This window comes from Camellia sinensis, chromosome 10 (genome assembly GCF_055761805.1).
Source record: "Camellia sinensis isolate YWXY chromosome 10, ASM5576180v1, whole genome shotgun sequence".
NCBI classification, from domain to species: Eukaryota; Viridiplantae; Streptophyta; class Magnoliopsida; order Ericales; family Theaceae; genus Camellia; species Camellia sinensis.
The window spans coordinates 180,619,101-180,639,209 of record NC_138970.1 but is presented as its reverse complement, the minus strand read 5'-3'; the positions used below and the strand labels follow the sequence as shown (position 1 = coordinate 180,639,209).

Below are 20,109 nucleotides of genomic sequence, written 5' to 3'. Positions count from 1 at the left end.
TCTACCTGTTAGGCTAACTCTAGGTTTTGCCCTACCTCATAAATGCCACATCTTTTTGGGGCTCTAACTACTAGTTGTTGGACTTGCCGAGTTGCGGAGGCATGGTGAAGGGAATTATCACTTAAGTTCTCAAATAATTGCCATGCCTCAGTGTCATTTTTTGACATGAATGTCCCATCACAAGAAGAATCCGCCATCTGGAGGTGAGGCTCAGTTAAGCCATAGTAAAAGGTCTGCACAAGTTACCAATTAGGCACTTGGTGGTGGGGACACTGTTGGAGAAAGTCACGAAGTCTCTCCTATGTCTCATGAAATTACTCGTCATCAATTTGAGCAAAATTGGTGATGGCTCACCTGAGTTGGTTGGTCTTACCAATGGGAAAGTATTTCTTCAAAAACTTCTATTGTAATTAGTCCCAAGTTGTGTTTAAATTAGGAGGTAAGAGTTCAGCCAGTGTTTGGCTTTGTCCTTTAATGAAAATGGAAACAAACGCAACATTAGGGCCTCATTGGTGAAATTCTAGATCCTCACTGTAGAGAAAATTTTCAAAAATTCGTTCAGATGTTTGTAAGGGTCATCATGAGCTTGTCTATGAAATGATGGAAGCATTTGGATGGTATTGGACTTAATCTCATAATGAGCAGTAGTGGCGTTGGGTAACTGGATGCATGATGGTAATGTATATGCAGTGGGTGTGAAGTAATCATTAAGGGTCCGGTTGGGGCCATTTAGACCATTCGGGTTTTCCATCTCTATTGGTTCGAAGTATGGATAAGGGTATTCAAGCCTAGGAACACGGGAAGAGGCTCTAAGTTTCCTAAGAGTCCTTTCTAGTTCAAGGTCCAAATTCCATAATTCAGGGCAACAAGAATGGCACCCGTGCATACACTACTCATACACACACACACACACACACTAAGTTCTGACTCTGTACACTAAGTTATGAAAGCAAAAATACCAAAGAAAAGAATACTCACAGCGATTTAACGAAAACGCTTTACTCGTCTTGCAGGTGCTTAACGTATAGACATTATCTCCAATTTCCACTTAAGCTCTCTAGTTGTAGCACTTCGATGCTTTGCTTGCGAGTATTTGCTTTTTTCTTTTTTCTTTTTAAGCACTTTGGTGTTGCGATTTTTTTTAAAGCTCGGTTACGCTCCGCTTGCACTTCGGTAATAGCTTCACTTGCAAACACTCTACACACTTAGCCTAAAAATTGAAGTAAGAATGTAACTTTAAATTACTCAATTTTGTCAGAAGTCCCCGGCAACGACGCCAAAATTTGATGGGTCGTTTTACACACAAAAAATAAACACTAAACTATACAAATCCTTTTAGAATAATGGCAAGTCCAGGTTTCAATCCACAGGGACAAATGAGAAATTAAACTAATTTAATTGCTAGATTCCTAAATTAATTTTGATTAAAAAGATTGATGGATATTATGACTAAACAAGAATTAAATGAAATTGAATAATTAAATTGACAATTAAAATTAGGGTTTAAGATATTAATTTTTGGGGAAAATCCGAGGGCAAATAATTCACCACTAACCACATAAATGAGATTTAACATCAGCCATTAATTGCAATCCAATTTGAAATACCCAATATTTCACAATTAAAAGTTTGAAATATTGATCAAGGGGGTTGTTACATTCAACGTATAGGCACGAATCATCCTGAGTAGCACGAGGTGTTTGCTTTAAACTATGGTAGCAATACGACCCGTCTCTCGTAGCACGACTCCTTTTATACTTTGAACACAAATACAAAGAAAACTAATGTATGGAAAGTATTAAACAATCACATAGAGTAAAATACTTGAAGAGATGAAAAGAACAATTAATATAAACTTCTAAAACGTCCATACATTTGTTCAAACCGTTTCATAATCAAAGCTTAAGAAAAATCCCTTTACATAGCTAGGGTTTCATCAAAACCCTAAAATTAGAAGACTAGCCACTCATGAAGGAGTGGGAAGGGGAAGAGGATGAGAAAAAAGCCCTCATGGAAGTTATCCTTGAAACTTGAGAAAAATCACTCTCTTGAAACCCTAGCCTCCCATTTTCTTCAAAAAAATTTCGAACCCTTTTACAAGCCATTTTTCCTTTTTTTTTATTCCCAGCAGAATAGACTAAAAATTTCATGCACGTAACCCTAGGTGGACCGCTCGAGCGGTGGTGGGCCACACGTGCAGTAAATCTTGGCTGCACGTGCGGTGAGGTGGTTGGCTCAAATTTTTCGCTTTTCGCACGGATAATCTGTTTTTGCGCTTTTTTTGATTGAATTTGCATATTTCCTGCCATATTTGTACAAGTGCACTAAGCACATCATCTCCACCAAATAAACAAAATTAAAAGACTATAAACGTAACTTAATCCGACCTCAATGTGGTACCTTTCGACCTACATCTCTAACCCACTTCCCAAACGAACCCAAAGACTTGTTTCTGTTACCCATCCGTCAAAATTCAAATAGATTCTGCTGATGTCATTCATAATTATTCTTCAAATTCCAATACTACCCTTTAGGAGAGGTAAGTGTAATTTAACTATATATATATAAACACATATATTCCATCTCTCTTCCCTCTCACTTTCTCTCTACTCTGTCTTTCTCCCTCTCACTATCTTTCTTCCATCTCTCTGTGCACTCTCTCTCTCTCTCTTTCTCCTCAAAAGTTTTTGCTGCCATGTTGGACCCAAGAGTCTTTTTGTGCTCTGTCTTTCTTCTCTCGCCGCAGACCTTTCTTTTGTGATCCACTCTCTTTTCTCTTTCTCATGCGGTTGTTGCTGCAAAATAATCTCTCTTACGAACAGTGATTGTCATGACCCGAACCCGCCCCCGTGGGTTAAGGACATAACCAGCCAGTAATCATGAGATTACCTACAGCCTCAAACCAAACCAAACGTATTTTAACAGAGTTAATGGGGGCCAAACGGAAGCAATTCAAAACTTTGTCCATAGAGCTGTGCTTACATGGCACATCAAAACAAACCATAAATATATATATTAATAACTCACAACTGAAATACAGTGCTGTAAAATTCTGTTCAGACAGGATCATCCAAAACTAAGTCAAAACCCATAGAACTATATACAGACATATACAAAACTTTGCCAACATGACAAAATATAAATACATAACAAAAAGGCGAAGATGGGTCTCGTGCGTGAGACACGAGGGCTGACTTTTCAAAACCTATGTTGATCCGCTTAGGCTTTACTAGGGCTGGGTCTGGGCCTCTCTTGGCTCACCTACAAACACATGAATGAGCGTGAGCGAAAGCCCAGTGAATAATATCAAGTAAGGGAAATGCATTGATACATTATACAACAGACGGCCTTGGGCCCCATTTCATTCATGTCAACCGGCCTTTGGCCTTTTCAAACTTTCATATCAAACTGGCTCTTAGGCTTTTATATCAGACTGGCTCTTAGGCCCTTCAAACTTTTAGATCAAACTGGCTCATAGGCCTTTCAAACTTTCATATCAAACTGGCACATAGGCCTTTCAGATGTTCAGATCAAACTGGCTCATAGGTCTTTCAAACTTCATACCAAACTGGCACATAGACCTTTTAGACGTTCAGATCAAACTATGTCCACCATTCAAATTAATGAATTTTACAAAACTTACATAGAAGTAGCAATTGGACAATAACATATGTCAGATATTACTCACAGTGATCGGTTGATTGGTTCGCCCTGGAACTCGACCCTACACATGCCATGAACATAAAAGGGTCACTAACAATTCAATCCGTTCAGAATTCACATTTTCCTCTTTAGGTTTCATTCTTATCTCTTTAATTCAATTACAATGCTCAATGTATGCCTAAGAGTGTTTAAAAGTGAAAGGGAACGGAAAACAGAACACAGAATGCATTTTTAAAATTTCAGAAAACAGGGTCCCCGCTCGAGCGTGGACTTCCCCGCTCGAGCGGACCCTTAAGGCCTGCAAAAGTACTGGATGCATCAAAATTACCCTCGATCGCGAACTCTGGAGCTCGAACGGAAGGCCTCTCTACATGGCTCCACGCTCGAGCGTGAACTCCCCCGTTCGAGTGGACACCATGTCTGCAAAAAGTGCTGGGAGCACGAAATTCACGCTCGAGCGGCGGTTTTCCCACTCGAGCGGTAATCAAACTTTCTGGAAATTCCAGAACTGTTCTTGGAGTTCAAATTCGATGTTCAAAGGTCTCAATTCATGATTTTTGGCTCAAACTTCATATATTTATGTACTAACATGGTACAAACACCAAATTACATCACAATGGAGCTCAATTTCACAATTTAATCACATTCATGACTCAAACTAACTCAAACTCATCACCAACATGCTCAAATTCAAACAATCAAGCCTTACACCCCCATTATTTGTACATGCATGTGGGAGATGCTCATCATTCACAACTTAATTGGTGAAGAGGTGATCAAAACATGAGTTTCATTTAAAATTGCACATGGATTATACATTTTTATGCTCAAACATGCAATTTCGAAGTACTTCCTCGCATGCATGTGCATATGGACTACCAAATCAACAAAACCAACTTGATTTCATCATGAACAATTTATTTTATGTTCCTTATCAACATTCAACTTGAATTCACAAAGATTACAAACTAAGATGCACAAATTCACTCACCTAGGAGCCTTAGTCCTCTCAAATTAAGGTTAATTCTTGAGTTAGACTTCAAAGCTCCCAAGCCTCAAGCGCAAACTTTGATTCTTCTACACTTTCCCTCTCTCTAGTTCGGTTCTCTCTATCTCTTGGAGTCAAAACCAGCCAAAATGAAAATGAAAGAGGGATTTAAGTGTGTAGTGCCTTTTTCCATAAACTCCCACTAGCCATAATTTAATAATAAGAATAATTGGGCACTAATTCACCAATTTAATCAACTTAATCTAGTCTGAACCAACTTTTCAATTAAATTTCACCGTAGACTCTAAAAATTATGCCAATCACAATGGCACAATCAATTTCGGGTTCTGTGGCCGATGAGGCCTCCAATTTAATTTCCAAAGCAGATAGTCAAACAGATATTCCTACGGTGAACAGATAGAAATTCAAAACCACATATTTTCACACAATGACACATAAAATTATATTAAACACATAATCATACTCAAACTATGGACCAATTAGCATACTACGGGACAGGGGTATCACAGTGATGACCAGAGAACCACCACTGCAGCATCTCTTCCTCTGCCATAGCACCTCATTCTCTGTCGTATGCCGCCTCCAATGACCTTCACATCGCCTCCTCGTCATTACCAATCTAATGCCAACATCTGCAGATATGCCTACCTAACCCTAAATCTAGAACATTATCGTGGTCCGACAGCGAAGTTAAAGATGAAGACTCCGACGATGATCTGGTTTTGTATGGTCGGAAAGGTTGGGTTCGAATCTAGAAATGGTTTCCCTCTCTCCTCCCGTGATATCTCCCGCCGTCACCTTCCTCCACTCTCTCACACTTTCGTGCTTACTAATGATCTATGATGGTTATGAATGTTGTTGTAGATCTATAATATCGTGTATTTTCTTGGATTTAAGAGTCTAAATGTGATTAATTTGGTTTAACTTACCCAATTAGAAGCAAGAAATTTGAGAAGATTCATGAAAATTTTGGGATATAGGTTTTTCTTATTCTTGCAATTGGAGGTGGTGGTGTTGCAGCATTTTATGGCTTTCCCTCTCTCTCTATATCAGTCTTGTCTGATAGTTTATGGATTATGGTAAGTGGGCAACAACATAATTTGGGTACAATTTGCATTTTTTATTAAATAAATAAATTTGAATGTTTTAGTCGTGTTGGATTTTACAACACATTTTTTTTTTAGAACTATATTTATTGAGATTTAAAATAAATTTTAATTATTTTTTGTTAATTTTAAGTATGATTCAATATACATATTTTCAAATTACTATAAAATGCATTTTTTTTTCAGAATTACATTTTTTTTTATGTTGAAAATAGATTTTAATTAATTTTTATTAATTTTAAGTATGATCCAATATACATATTTTCAAATTACGATGAAATGAGTTTTTTTACATTTTATTTCAAAAGCTAATGACTTTAAGAATAATTGATTTTAAATGTTTACAAATTATTTTTGACCAATACCTAAATTAAGTGAATAAAAAATATTCACAATTATTAAATGATTATAAAAATAAAAATTGTGCCATAAACAAAAATTATTTTTGAACTTACTGATTTTATTTATTTTTTAAAGATATTTTTTAGACAACACATTAACAAAATAAAAAATATTAAATAAAATGATTCTAAAAATAAATGCAACCGCTATCTATATATTTTTTATTTTACATGCCAATGTAATGAAATAAAATTTTAAAAAAAAATTATAAAGAAAAAAATTCATATAAGATTTTTCTTTAGGTTTAGATCACTTAAGTATTTGTTCTTTTTTTTTTTGTAAGTATTAGTTCTTTTTTTTGTAAGCTTTTATTTTTTATTTTTTGGGAAAAAAACTATCCAAAATATTGTAAGGGAGGTACCTATAATTATGCTAAACCTTAGGGGAGCTAAGTGTAATTTACCCTAGGAAAGAATGAATGAGAGTCATATGTGTCAGTTGTGTCAGCTGCAGGGTTCAAGGGTATTATGGTCAATTCAGCTGTCAAGTTAACGTTGTTCGTGCTCTTTTAACGGGAATGGGGAATCTGTGTATTATTTTCAAAAGTGTGAGAGGTTAGTGCTAATTTTGAAACTACAGGGGAGGTACCTGTAATTAAGGTAAACCTCAGGGAGGTCAGTGTAATTTATCCAAACAATTAATAAAATTGGAAGAGCACACACTAGTTAGAATTCCTAAAGGACAAGATAATTCTTCCGGGATTAGGGTGAAAAGAAACAAAATCATTTGATAAGATTTTGGTCGGACATGGGTTATCTTGCTCCCCTATAACCCGATCATTTGTACTACTAAAAAATGACTTATTTCTACAATCCTTTTAAAGTCATGTTTGTTTGGACGAACTCGATAAGAAGGGATTGTAATTCATCGGAATGTTAATCCCGGGATACATAGTCCCTAGATTATTTGGTTGGAAATGATGTATATCCCTTGTTTGTTTAGTCATGAGATTAGATATCAGGAAATAACTATTATATTGAATCTTATGTTTGTTTGAGATATTGAGAAGAATGATAAATACTCAAAAGACTATTTTGCCCTTTTCAATTGTTTACTAAACAATAGGAATACTAAATCTGAATTATAAATTTTATTTAATTTTTTGACTATAACTTTTAAAAAATTAAATAAATAGAACATCAATAAAAATTACATTAATTTATTTTAATTTTTAATTAAGATTTATAAATTTTATTTTATTTTACTAAGTATAGTTAATATCATGAATACACCAAATTTGATATTTTTTAGGTCCATAATATTTGGTCAAAACAAATCCTACACTAACTTTCACTAATTTAAAATAGCACATCACAATTCTTGGAACACCTACACTGTAACGCCCCCCAAATATAATCACAAATTCAACCAAATTATAAATAGATGATTACATAATTCAGCGTGTAACATTCTTACATTCCATAGAGTTAATAGTACAAAATAGTTAAACATAAATAAATGTCCTATAGGCTTACACATTTTCAAGTCTTGGCTTGGTTATATCAAAAATGAGACTAGCTCACACAATTTAAGCCCTAGGCTATACAAAAAGAAACAAAACAATGAAGCTCTTGCTTTTCCAAAAGAAGTCCCTCCAATACTATTGCCTTGGTGGAGGCATGCCATCACTACCTGAAAATGTTTTTCCCAAAAAGGGTAAGCTACAACCCAGTAGGAATCATCTAACACAGTACATGGGATTTAACAAAGATATAGTACAATGTGCATACACAATGCTAGAGATAAAATATTCACATTTTATATAATCATAAAACACCAAATCTATATTTCATTTCACTTCCCTTCAATTTATTTCAATACATGAACCAATCTCATTATTTTTCAAGAATCCAAAAGAGACTACAACTCAATGCTTCTACAATCACACCATTAACACACCACACTTCAACTTTGCCATTTTACGGATATTTCGTCCGTAGGATCGGCACCCATATATTAATTTCGGGACTTTCACCCAGGACACTTCGGCCAACTTAATCATAGTGGAGTCTATCCCCTTTCTCCTCCCAAATAATAGAGTTCATTCCCTTTCTCCTCCCAAACAATCAGACATATGCAATGTATTTAAAGACATAATCACACACGGAATACATCTCATTTCTCCTCCAAACAAACATACATATACAATGTATATAAAACGTGATTATATTCAATGACAACCCACAATGGATTAGTTTTAATTCACCTAATTCTCATGCAATTTCTACAACAATCATAACTATCCTCCATCGATAGCCCAATACAGTTATTTCTAAACAGATATTCAATCTTTATAACATATAAATCATCAATTCTCCATAGGCAAGTGATTAAACAAATCCAACAACACCATTCATCTATACATTCTCCCAATTTCGCATTTTCCATACCAATTTCATTAATTAAACAAAATGGTTATTCAAGACACTTTTAGGGCAAAGCTCCCCATTCTTTAAATATTAACCCAATGACCAAAATCTGCTATTTTAATATAGAAAGGTCTCACATCCAAACCCCATAATCATTTATATGCACCCACATGGAAACCCCTCTTTTCAAACTTGAAACCCAAACCCTAGGTTTGCTCAAATCACCCCCAAATCCCACCATTGTTACACAATAACAAATAACTAAGCTAAAATTCATATTAAGTGTAGAAAAATCCCTACTTCAAGTTAGAAGACCAAGCAAAGCAAAGGTGAAACTCCAACAACGCCAAAACCAACTTCCAATCGGATGAAAATGGAGCTTTCAAGATACTTTACCCTTTTTCCAGAGACACTAGGGTAAAGAGATCAAAGGATCTAGGCCAAAATGTAGAGAGAAAGAGAGAGTGTATGTTTTAGAGAGAGAGAGGGTCAAGATTTAGGTTTTTGGAAAGTTTCAGAGAGAGAAAAGAATGAAAAGGTGATATAAAATGTCACTTTCGCAATCTGATATATGCACAGTCCGCTCGAGCAGAAGAGTTGACGCTCGAGTGTCAGAAACAATAAGTTGTTCCGCTCGAGCGCAAGAAGTGGCCCGCTCGAGTGCAGAATACACTTTGCGGTACTTTTGCAGACAACAGACAAACTGCTTGAGCGCCCACTCGCACGAGCGTAGGAAATGCCGCTCGAGCATGAAAAAAACCCCTCCAGTACTTTTGCAGACGTGCAAAGTACTGAGAGTTTGTAAATTCCGCTCGAGCGCAAGAAGTGCCGCTCGAGTGGATGAGCAAAAATTGCAAAGCTCGCTCGAACGGAGGAGCAAAAATCTAGGCAACGAAGATTTGGAAAAAAAAGTAACCAACCTGTTCCAAATGCACAACTACAATTTAATAACCAAAATAGAGAGGAGACAAGAGAAACAAGATATGAATCACAATTCAAAACCATACAAACCCAAGTCCGGAATACAACAAGCGACGGGTCAAAATCGGAATTGCTATATACACAAATAGAGGAACGCCATCTCAAAAATACAAGTTAATCTTTTTTTATTTTTATTTTTTTAAGAATAAAACAATATAATTATATAACAAGTCCAGAGAATTACATGATATAATTGTTTTACTTCCTTAGCTACAAGGTGAACAGCATGCCTAGAATTATGTGAAAAAGAACTACGAGAAAGATGTTAAATAGTAGAGGGTTAAAAATATCTTTTTATTATCTAACCCCCATGGAAATAACTATCCTGCATTTTGAGTCCCATACCCCACTTGGAATAGAACAATCCAACAAATTTGGGACAAATAGCTAGACTATTAGTCCGGTGTAAAATTTATGCGCCAAACAATGATTAGGGAACTTGACTTTGCGTTTCGTCTCCTGAATTCCAAAGGAATTGATCCGTTTAGTTTTGTTCTTCTCCTAATTTTATAGCACATCCATGTAGAGGGATCTTTCTGACGCTGCATCTATACTCCGGATATGGAGTCCTATCCCCATGGGTGAATCTCACCAAATAAACACCCCCTAAGGGCGCATACCATATGCACTTCTACCACAAAATGTATAATTTTATTATAAAATTTTTTAACATTAGCCACAAAATATGTTACCTCGCCATAAATTGATAGAACAAAAAATGTAGTAACCAAGTCACAAATTTTTGTAACATTAACCATAAAATTTTAAACATTTTATTATATCAATTTGTGCCAAGATTACACATTTTAGAGCAGCATGCATATGGTATACACCTGCACCTCTAAAGAAGTGCACACCATAACATTTTCCTTATATATATTTTTATTATTGTTTGATCAAATAAATTGATTTTTAATTTTTTTCTTCTCTATTTTATGTTTTTTTTTTTTTTTTTTTTTGGGAGTATTGCACCACTTCCCTCTCACTTTTTATTATGCAATACATTTTTTTTATCTTTCAATAGGTGTGAAATTTGTGAATTAAATTACGAGTCCAACCAATACTATTATGTGAATCAAAATAACTCATTTGCTACGTGAGACTCAATACGATGATTTTGTTATGTTTTAAATATGATAGCAAATTTGATTTAGTGTTTGTTGTGCCTATTGGAGCAAGTTTTGTGCACACGGCACAATAATTTTACTTTATTTTCTTATTTAGAGGGAGTTTAATTGAAATTTTTTAAGACTTAGCTCTCTACAAATTTTATTAAATAATACATAAGATTTCACTTCTTTTATTTGATCACGTTAAGTTTGAGTTGTTTATTTTTTATCTTAGCAAAATAACACAATCTTAAAACTTTGTCATTCAGACCCTTACAAAGAGTCATCCACAACTTCAATTGTGCCAAATTTAATCTTACAATTGCCCTTCTCATTTATCTTATAATAGTTGGTTTCTCCTCAATTGGACGACATGTTGTGAAAGAAGTTGTGTAACCAAAAGTTATGGGCCTCACTATGACCTCACAATTTTTCTCCTAGAATTTATACTAATGTCTATTTTGAGAAGTTACTTTTTTTTTTAACTTATTAACTTATTATGAAAAAATGAAAAAAAAAAAAGTAAATAAATGATATGACCTAAATAAGTCAATCTATTAATAAATTGGCTTTTTTTTGCCTTCCTAAAAGAGGCCTAAATGAATATCCACTTCAATTGGAGGGAAGTTTATCTGCATAACTTACTATATATAATTCAAACAAACAAACAACGCCCACTTAGTACACATTAATGTGTGTTTGGGAGGATAAAGATTGAGTCTACACCTAACCTTTGGCATAATACACAAAGTGGTGGTCCCAAGACTTGAACCCATAACCTCAAGGTTATTAGGCCAAGTCTTAACCATTGAATCAATGGTCACCCTTACTATATATAATTCCTGAAAAAAAAAAAAAAAAAAAAATCTAATATTATTGGCTATGCCCATGAATAAAGATCACTCAATTGTCAAAACTAGGTAGAATTAACTAAAACAGTAAAACTGGTATGGCCTAACCTGTGGATGATGTAACAGTATTACCAAACTGATAAATTTGTTGATAAACAATTTAAAAATTGGCTCAATCTTGGAAAGCTTGACTAGAATGGTCATGGCAAAACCCTGAATCAGAAGCTTCTTTTAATAAAAGAATTCAAAAAAAATTCTTTGAACAGGCGGGCAAAGCCCGCCGCCTAAGCTCCTAATTTTGTGTTGAAATTTAGAGACACAAAAAATTGACTCTTATAATATGTCTAAAGAATTTGCTTAGTTATTAACTGATGTGGGGTTTTATTAATATCATATCTAGTTAGTATGTTTATTGGTATGCTTGTTAATATCCCTAACACTATTACAAATAAAAAAGGGTTCAATATAAAGTAAAAGCCCATCAAATCAAATATTCAATGGTTTCGTATTAAATAATCAAACCTATTTAGAACATAGAAGATTGATCGATGGGTATGTCCTCACTCTTCTCCCTTAAATGTTTAATTTTTGCCAATTTATGTTTAATTTTTGTTGGGTATGATTTAATTCATGTTATACAACTCAATACTTGTGTCAATATATCTTGATTTTGTTTTTTATTGGATCAAATTGTTAACAATTATTCACTAATTCACGTGGGTTGAATTTTTTTTTTTTGTTGAATTGTAGATTGGAATTTGGTTGATTATACTTATGTTAGTATACTATAATTTGTTCACATTTTATTTGGTTTTAGTTTTTTTTTTTTTTTTTGATATTTTTTTCCTTATTGTAAATTGAATTTTGTTATTCAAGTAAATTTTAGTATATAATATTGATAATTATATATGGAAGCTATTTATTTATTTTGTGTGAATATCTAAAGGGCATCGCCTTAAAATCCCAATAATTCAATGTTAATCCTGTAAATTTCTTATATTATTGTCAGGGCTCATAATTTATTGACTTAAGGATGTTTTGAAAAAATAATTAAAAGTTGATTTTTTAATTTTGTTTGACTTTTTAATTTTTTTTGGTAAGAAAGGAAGTGAGTTAAAAATTCACCACTTCTCAAAATACACCTCAGTAATTTAAAGAAAATTGATATATTGATAAGGTTTAAAATGTATTCTCATTGCATTTTGTGCCCCACATGATAAAAAATTTACATAATTTTCCTTAATTAATAATATTTACACTCCTCTTATAAGAAATTATAAAAAAAATAAAAAATAGAATGTGAGAGACTTATGCTATGTTATTGGCATAAGGTATTTTTTTCAAATATATTTTTTTCTTTGGCATTTTGTACAACAAAAAAATATTTTTCTGTTATTAATAAAAAACAAGTTTACTTGGACAAAAATTAATTTTTATTTTTTAATTACAAAACAACACTCTACCACCGCTATTAATAACCACTAATATTTTAATTTTGAAGTTACAATCAAATATAAAAAATATTTTTAAAAAAATAAATTAAAGAAGATAACAATGGATTGTGAAATGTAAAAATTGTCTGAGTCAAAGTATTTATATGCATGATTCTCCAAGTTGAAATTGTTTGCTATTTTATTCTGTCAAACAAGAAAAGTAGTGCACGCATCACCGTGGTAGGATTTTTCTCCCAATGAGTTAAACAACACTTATATCATGTATATTAATGTCAAATTACAAGCACAAAAAATATATATAATTCATTATATATATTTTTTTTAAAACCCTTGAAAACACTGAAAGATGAAGATTGAAGCTTATTTTGTCTTTGCACCATCGGAAATTCCTTTCAACATCTCCTAGAAAATGATTAATGTGGAATTATAGAATTAGTCAATTCAAATGAGAAAACGAACATTGCATTCATATTCACATTATGTGGTGTAGCAATGTGGATGTTAATCTCTTTTCTGATCGGTAAATAAGTCGTGTTCAACTTAATTTAAATTTTATTTAAAATTTTAATAAATTTTAAATATATATTAAATTTAATCTGAATATTTATTTTTAATTTAGAATAATACAAGAATTGATTAAATTGTTTAATTTGTTAAGATCCAACCTACAATTAACATTTAATGTAAAAAGTAAAGGTATAAACGAAAATTAAATATTATTATAATTGAAGGAAAAATTATTTATAAGTCCTATTAGGGAGACTTATGCTACATATGGTCCTACTAAAAAAATTTATGTTCCCATAAGTCCTGTAGAAAGTTTGTTGACACATTTACTCTCAATATTAGCTGTTAATATCATAAATAATAGTAAAATCATATATAGGAAATTGAATTTCACCATAGATCATATCTATATAAACGTAACGTAACGTGACACCTACATAAACGTAACGTGACACCTATATAAACGTAACGTAACACCTATGATCTATGGTAATATATAATAGGAAATTGCATGTTACCATAAATCATATCTACATAAACGTAACGTAACTGAAAAATTGAATGTTGCTATAGATCATATCTACATAAACGTAACGTAACGTAACACCTACATAAACGTAACATGACACCTATGATCTATGGTAACATTCATAGATCATATTTATATGAAACGTAACGTGACACCAACATAAACCAGCAACATTTTCACATTCAATTTAAAAAAATAAAAATTCATTAAGTTTGCGAAACGTAACGTGACAAGGTTACGTTACATTTATATAGGTGTCACGTTACATTACGTTTATGTAGATGTCACGTTACATTACGTTTATATAGGTGTCATGTTACGTTACGTTTATGTAGGTGTCACGTAACGTTACGTTTATGTAAGTGTCACGTCACGTTACGTTTATGTAGGATCGTGTGGAATACATTCCTATCTAAATAGGACTTGAGACTCTATAAAAAATTGCACAGGACTTAGCCTACCATAAGTGTCTGAAAAATGACTTATAAATAAATCTCCCTATATTAAATAACTTATAAATCATAACTTAATTTTAAAATCATACTAAGTATAAAATTAAAAATAAAAAAGAAATCTAATAAAATGAATTTTATCTCTTTAGTTGAAAAAAAACATTATCTTGACTGAGGTACAGTATAGCTTGGGTATATATTAGGTACATTTGAGTATTTCAAAGATTAAGAAGAAAAAATTTAGGTACGTGTTTTTTGTCACGATCCAACCCGGTACCCAAAGGTTCGGCGTCGCAATAAGATCATACAAATAAAATATTCTAAATTTTTTGTATTTGTAGCGCAAGCAAATAAATTAAAATAAAATAAATGGATACCAAAAAGTTTATTAAAAAAGGAAAATAGTCATTTGGCCTTTATTTTATTACAAAAGTACGATGATTTAACGGGATCAGAAACCAATGGTTTATTTAAGTCTCCAAGGTATGGGACTCCCATAGTGGTACTTACAAAAAATAATTATTTACAAAATTATTGTCAAATAATTTCTAAAATTTAAATAAACATATTTATGACACTACAAGAAAATGGGCCTATAACAACGTTTTTGATATGGCGTTTTTTCTAAAACGTTGTTGCAAAGGTTTTCAAAATATTTTTTAACCAACTCATTTTAAAAAACACACGTGTAACCTGGTATACTTGCATAATTTCCCTTTTAAGGCCCACGCGTTTTTCATTTTTCCATTTCTCTCAGTCCCAGTTAAATCTAGGGCTTCATCACTCCTCTTTCTTATGGTGAAAGTTCACTAGATCGAGCATCGTATGCTCCGATTTACGATCGTAATCTCTATCCGACTCTCTTCGTCTTGGCTCAAAGCTCTCAATCACTTCGATTTGAAGATTAATTTTGTGAGTCTCATTCTCTGATTTTTTGATTTTGTTTATATACGAACTCAGATCTGTATCTACGATCTCAGATCTGTTTGATATGTATACTAATTTATGTTGAAGAGAACACAGATCGATCGGTTGATTGATTTTTAGTCTATTGATCGCGATCGAACGCTCTTTCTCTGATTTGATCGATTGATTGCTTTCGTTTAGATTTGTAAGCTTTAGTCCCTGTGCGCATATTAACATCCTCAAACAGACTCTACTTCTAACTCGTTCATGGTAATCTTTGTGTTTGTGCTTCGTATGCAATTCTAGGGTTAGTCTATTGAGGCTAATGCTGCTCATAGACTATATGGAAACAAATGGGCAATGATTGCTAGGCTCTTCCCTGGTAGAACTGACAATGCAATGAAGTATAAGCCCTGTTACAAGCCCTGCACCAAAATTGTAAATGACGTCGCAGGTAATTGCCCTTCCTTCTCCTACTTTTGGTGCTCAGTAATCTTATAATGTCACATTTCTCTTGTTTTATTTATTTATTTGTTAACCATTTGCCTAAATTGTAATGTAAATTTGTGGTAACTATATTGTTGTCGAATCGTGAATCGAATTGTTAAAAAGTGAATCATAAATCATTTCAAACTGTAAATCATAAGATTTATATTATTTAATATAATATATAATAAAGTGTTTAAAATCGAAATGTATACAGTGTTTAATAAAAACTAAATTATTAATATGACTAAATTATAAACGTATATACACATAAAATCAGATATATCAATTTAAGTAATTACGTTAGTTTGGTGAAAACGTCGATGTTTCATGCGTTATATAAACAAAAATAGAAAAAGAATTGAATTGCAGTGAATTTTGTGAATCTCAATGAATCGTAGTGAATCATAAATTGAATTGTACAATTCACTCAATTTTCGATTCAGCAGCACAATTCGAATCGTTTGTGTTGAAACTCGTATATGTTTGGTTTTGCTAATGCTGTTTTTAAAATGTTTAATGTAATTATGTGTGAATCAGAGGCTGATACCTAAACTCTATATAATTAAACAACATGCTGAATTTTTCTTAGCTTCTTGTTGGAGTCAACAAAAAAGTCTGTGTTGGTTAGCTTTTGATCATTTGGGTTCTTTATTTATTTGGAATTTTTCAAATATATTTGTCCTCTTCTTTTCCTTCATATAAAATTATACCCATTGCTTTGATGTTTGGATGCAAGCATATAACTTTCGATACTTGTTTCTATTTTTGATGTTTTCAGCAGCATGAAAACATCAAATTTGGTTGTGCCTAACGCAACAAAGGCTGTAAGTATGCAGAATATTATGGTGAGAACTTGTTGTTAGCTTTAGCCATCTTGTTTAAATTCAGTTAATGTCTTTTTTGTTTTTTGATTTGTCAATCATGCTTAGACATAGTTTTTTCGAGTCCTATATGCAAGTTTTGCTTCTTTTTTTTCCCTCCCATATAATCGGAGGAAATATGGTTATTTTTCTTCAAGTCAAGAAGGAGCTGCTTCTGTTTATACTTTAGTAGATGGAAGTGTTGGAGATTGGTTTGGAGGCTTCCAATATTCAGCTGGACAACAGGCTAACGAAGCTGTTCAGGACTAGCTATTGTCTCCTAGTTTTACTAGGTTCATAGTCTGCCAATTGTTTCTGAGTTTGAATTTGGTCATTTGGGGATTTTATACTTACAGTTTTATCTGTTGTTCATGCATGTTCCTCTTTGCAGCTTGGCTGTTATATTTGGCGCAGGACTTGTAACCAGTGGGCAATGATTACAAAGAATGTTACATAAATTTTCAAGCTATGTTTGTATATGTTACTGTTATTAACTAGTGAAGAGAGTTGTTATCTTAATTGATGTGTAGTGAAATTTGCAGGTGGAAGCTTCTATTCAAGAGGTAATTGAAGGGTCATAATTGTTAAACATTGTCATATTTATTGTAATTATTTATTACCTTAACTTCACTTGCCTTGTATTCTTTGTTAGACACTCTACATTTTAGTCTTGACATTGGGAAATTCTACTTGTGATGAATAAGTTGCCATCACTTATTAATGTTGCAGATTGCCCATCTGAATATTACGTTTGAACTGCTTCCTTTCAGCTAATCATATAATGATAGAGAGCAGTTATATTAGTGCTGGCTCCTGCTCATGTCAGGTTTGGTCATCTTTCTGTCAAATTTTGTTACTGGGTTGGTCCTGGACTACCTATTCATATGTTCATGACTTCAGCTGGCCAAATTGATTTATTGTTCCAACTGGATTTGTATTTTGTGGGTTGCATCCACAAGGAATGATTAAGAATGCTCTGCAGTGCATTTAAAGTTCTGTTTCAGTTAATGCCAGCATGTTGTGGGATCCATTATAATCCTACTGTTCTTAACATGAATTTCTAAGATTGCATGTTGATTTGCTACATGACTTGTGTTGCGAGAGGTAATTCTTGAAGTGGATTTTTAAGATTGCATACAAAAAGAGATGGTTGAAGTTTCTACTCTGATGAAAAAATAAACACACAGAAAATTGACATAACATTACATATAATATTGGTTTTGGCCATGGATCTGTTTTAATAAGATTTGCTCAAGAGTGAGAAATTGTATGCCCTTGTATGACAGGGTTTATGTTATATCTTGCACTCCAAGGTGATTCAATACAACAAAATTTAGGTTCTTTTTATTTTTTTGTAAATGAGACCATTGCATACGGAAGTGGTAAAGGCTTCGGCTGCCAAGTGTGAGGAACATGGGTTCAAGTCTGAAGGCAGTCCTCTTGTATAGATTAGATTATCAAAGGTTAGGTCTACTCAGTCTCCCATCCCAACATCGTTGATTATTGGGGATGATATTTTGTTTATTAAATTGATTTTGACGGGATTTGATTGTTGAGCACTGTATTTATAGTTGCATTTGAAAAAGTATGCTGATGAAAATGATAAAGTTGATTGATGATAATATGCAACTGTTTCCTTCTTATGCTACATCAATTTCTTTATTGTACTTTCAATAAATATATCAGTTGCTTTTGTTTTTTTAGTAGATTTGAACATCGTCTCCATTTTATTCTGGGCATGAAATTTACATAAATTTCAGTGGAAAGTTGAATCTTGGTTTAGGGGGTTTTATTTATTTTTAACCAGTCACAGAAAGTCTTCCAACTTTATGATTGTCATTACTTTCATTTCTGATTTCTGACTTCATTTTTTTGTTCTTTAATGCCTTTTGCAGGCTTGAAATCTCATGTTGTAACATTATATGAAGCAGGAAAACTAGGCCATATTAGCATTGTAGATCTTTGCAAGGATTTGAGTACATTAGAGGGAACAAAATTTGAGGGAGAACTGCAGAAGTTTGCCAATCATGCATTTACTCTGATGTGGTCTAGAATGTTTGATATCCGATGGAGTTGCTATTGATGAGAGAACTATAAATGTTTGATATCCTGTGAGCCTGCGAGACCAATCTCAAGACAAAAGAAGTCAGTCTTGTTCGATATGGATTTTTGACATCAGTTAGTTCAGGTAATGAATTTTTTTAGAACTCACCAAGTTTTACACTTGAATTACGATTTCTAGGCTTATTAATTAATTTCACTGAAAAAATTAGACTACAAGCGTGAGAAACACACATTCAAGTCAGAGATCTTGTTCCTCCTTGTTTCTCTGATCTCTACTAGTGTGAACGAACCTCTATGGTCCAATAGTTCTGGAATATGCACCTTAAAATCTAAAGTGTTCTTCTTTTTTTTTTTTTGAATTGTTGAACTAACATAATATGCTTTTCATAATTTGATTATATTAAATCTGGAACAAACAGGGAATACATGTTATTATAATGGTGATTTATGTATATGCTTTTATCTCTTCATGCTTTTGACATTATTTATTGCTTTGTTCTAGATTATTTTCAAAAGGATTATAATTTGTAACTGTTATTTATTTATCTGCAGTTCAAAAGGACAATTTTGCTGAGGGAAAGGTCTGATTCAAGATGTAAAAAGGAATTTGCTGCTTGTTTTTTTTTTTTTTTTTTTTTTTTTTACCGGGCCCAAAATTGAAATCTTGTTAGAATTTTTTTTTTTATTTTTATTTTTGGTAAGAGCATTAAAATATCCAAGTGTGTTGATGGGTGAATTTTAGAACTTTTTTATTTTTTTATTTTAAGATTGGGGTGAAGTTCAGAACTTAAATATGCTTCTATGAACATGTATTTTTTTTTTTTTCTATCAAATATCAAATTTGATGGTTTTATTTTATCAACTTCAACTTTTATTTTTATTTTTTGCTATGTTATGCTTTATGGTTTTATGCAAATTGGAATGTGAATAAATAACCAGCCAGCTCAACAACATATTTTATATTAATGAAATTATGAAATAAAGAAAAAAGATGGCGTTTTTGTTCAAAAACGTCACTATATCCCGTGATGTCATCAGTTATTATTTAAACAGATTGCATAATATGCCGACGCTGATGAAAACGCCACTTCAAGTATTAGCGACGTTTTTAAAGCGCCTTATACCTATAGCGACGGCCGCGTCAGCGACGTAAAGTAAAAACGCCGGTATATTATTTTGGCAGCGTTTTTGGCTCCTATAGCGGCATTTTTTAAACGCCGGTAAAGGTAATTTTTCCTGCAATGTGAGTTTCAATTTAAGCAAATAGAGTTTAGAAAATAGTTTACTTAATTAAAACATTGACATAACTATAAAATATAAATTACATAAAATAAATTGTGATAACTCAGAACATTCGT

General features: G+C 32.7%; 1 long non-coding RNA gene across 1 annotated transcript; it reads left to right on the top strand.

The window, feature by feature from the left end:
- The first annotated feature begins 15,209 nt into the window (after nucleotides 1-15,209).
- On the top strand, nucleotides 15,210-19,755 carry LOC114321909 (uncharacterized). The gene is made up of 5 exons (XR_003650462.2): nucleotides 15,210-15,344; nucleotides 15,645-15,792; nucleotides 16,606-17,513; nucleotides 18,583-18,875; nucleotides 19,304-19,755. It is a non-coding gene; the product is annotated as an uncharacterized LOC114321909 (long non-coding RNA).
- Nucleotides 19,756-20,109: the final 354 nt, after the last annotated feature.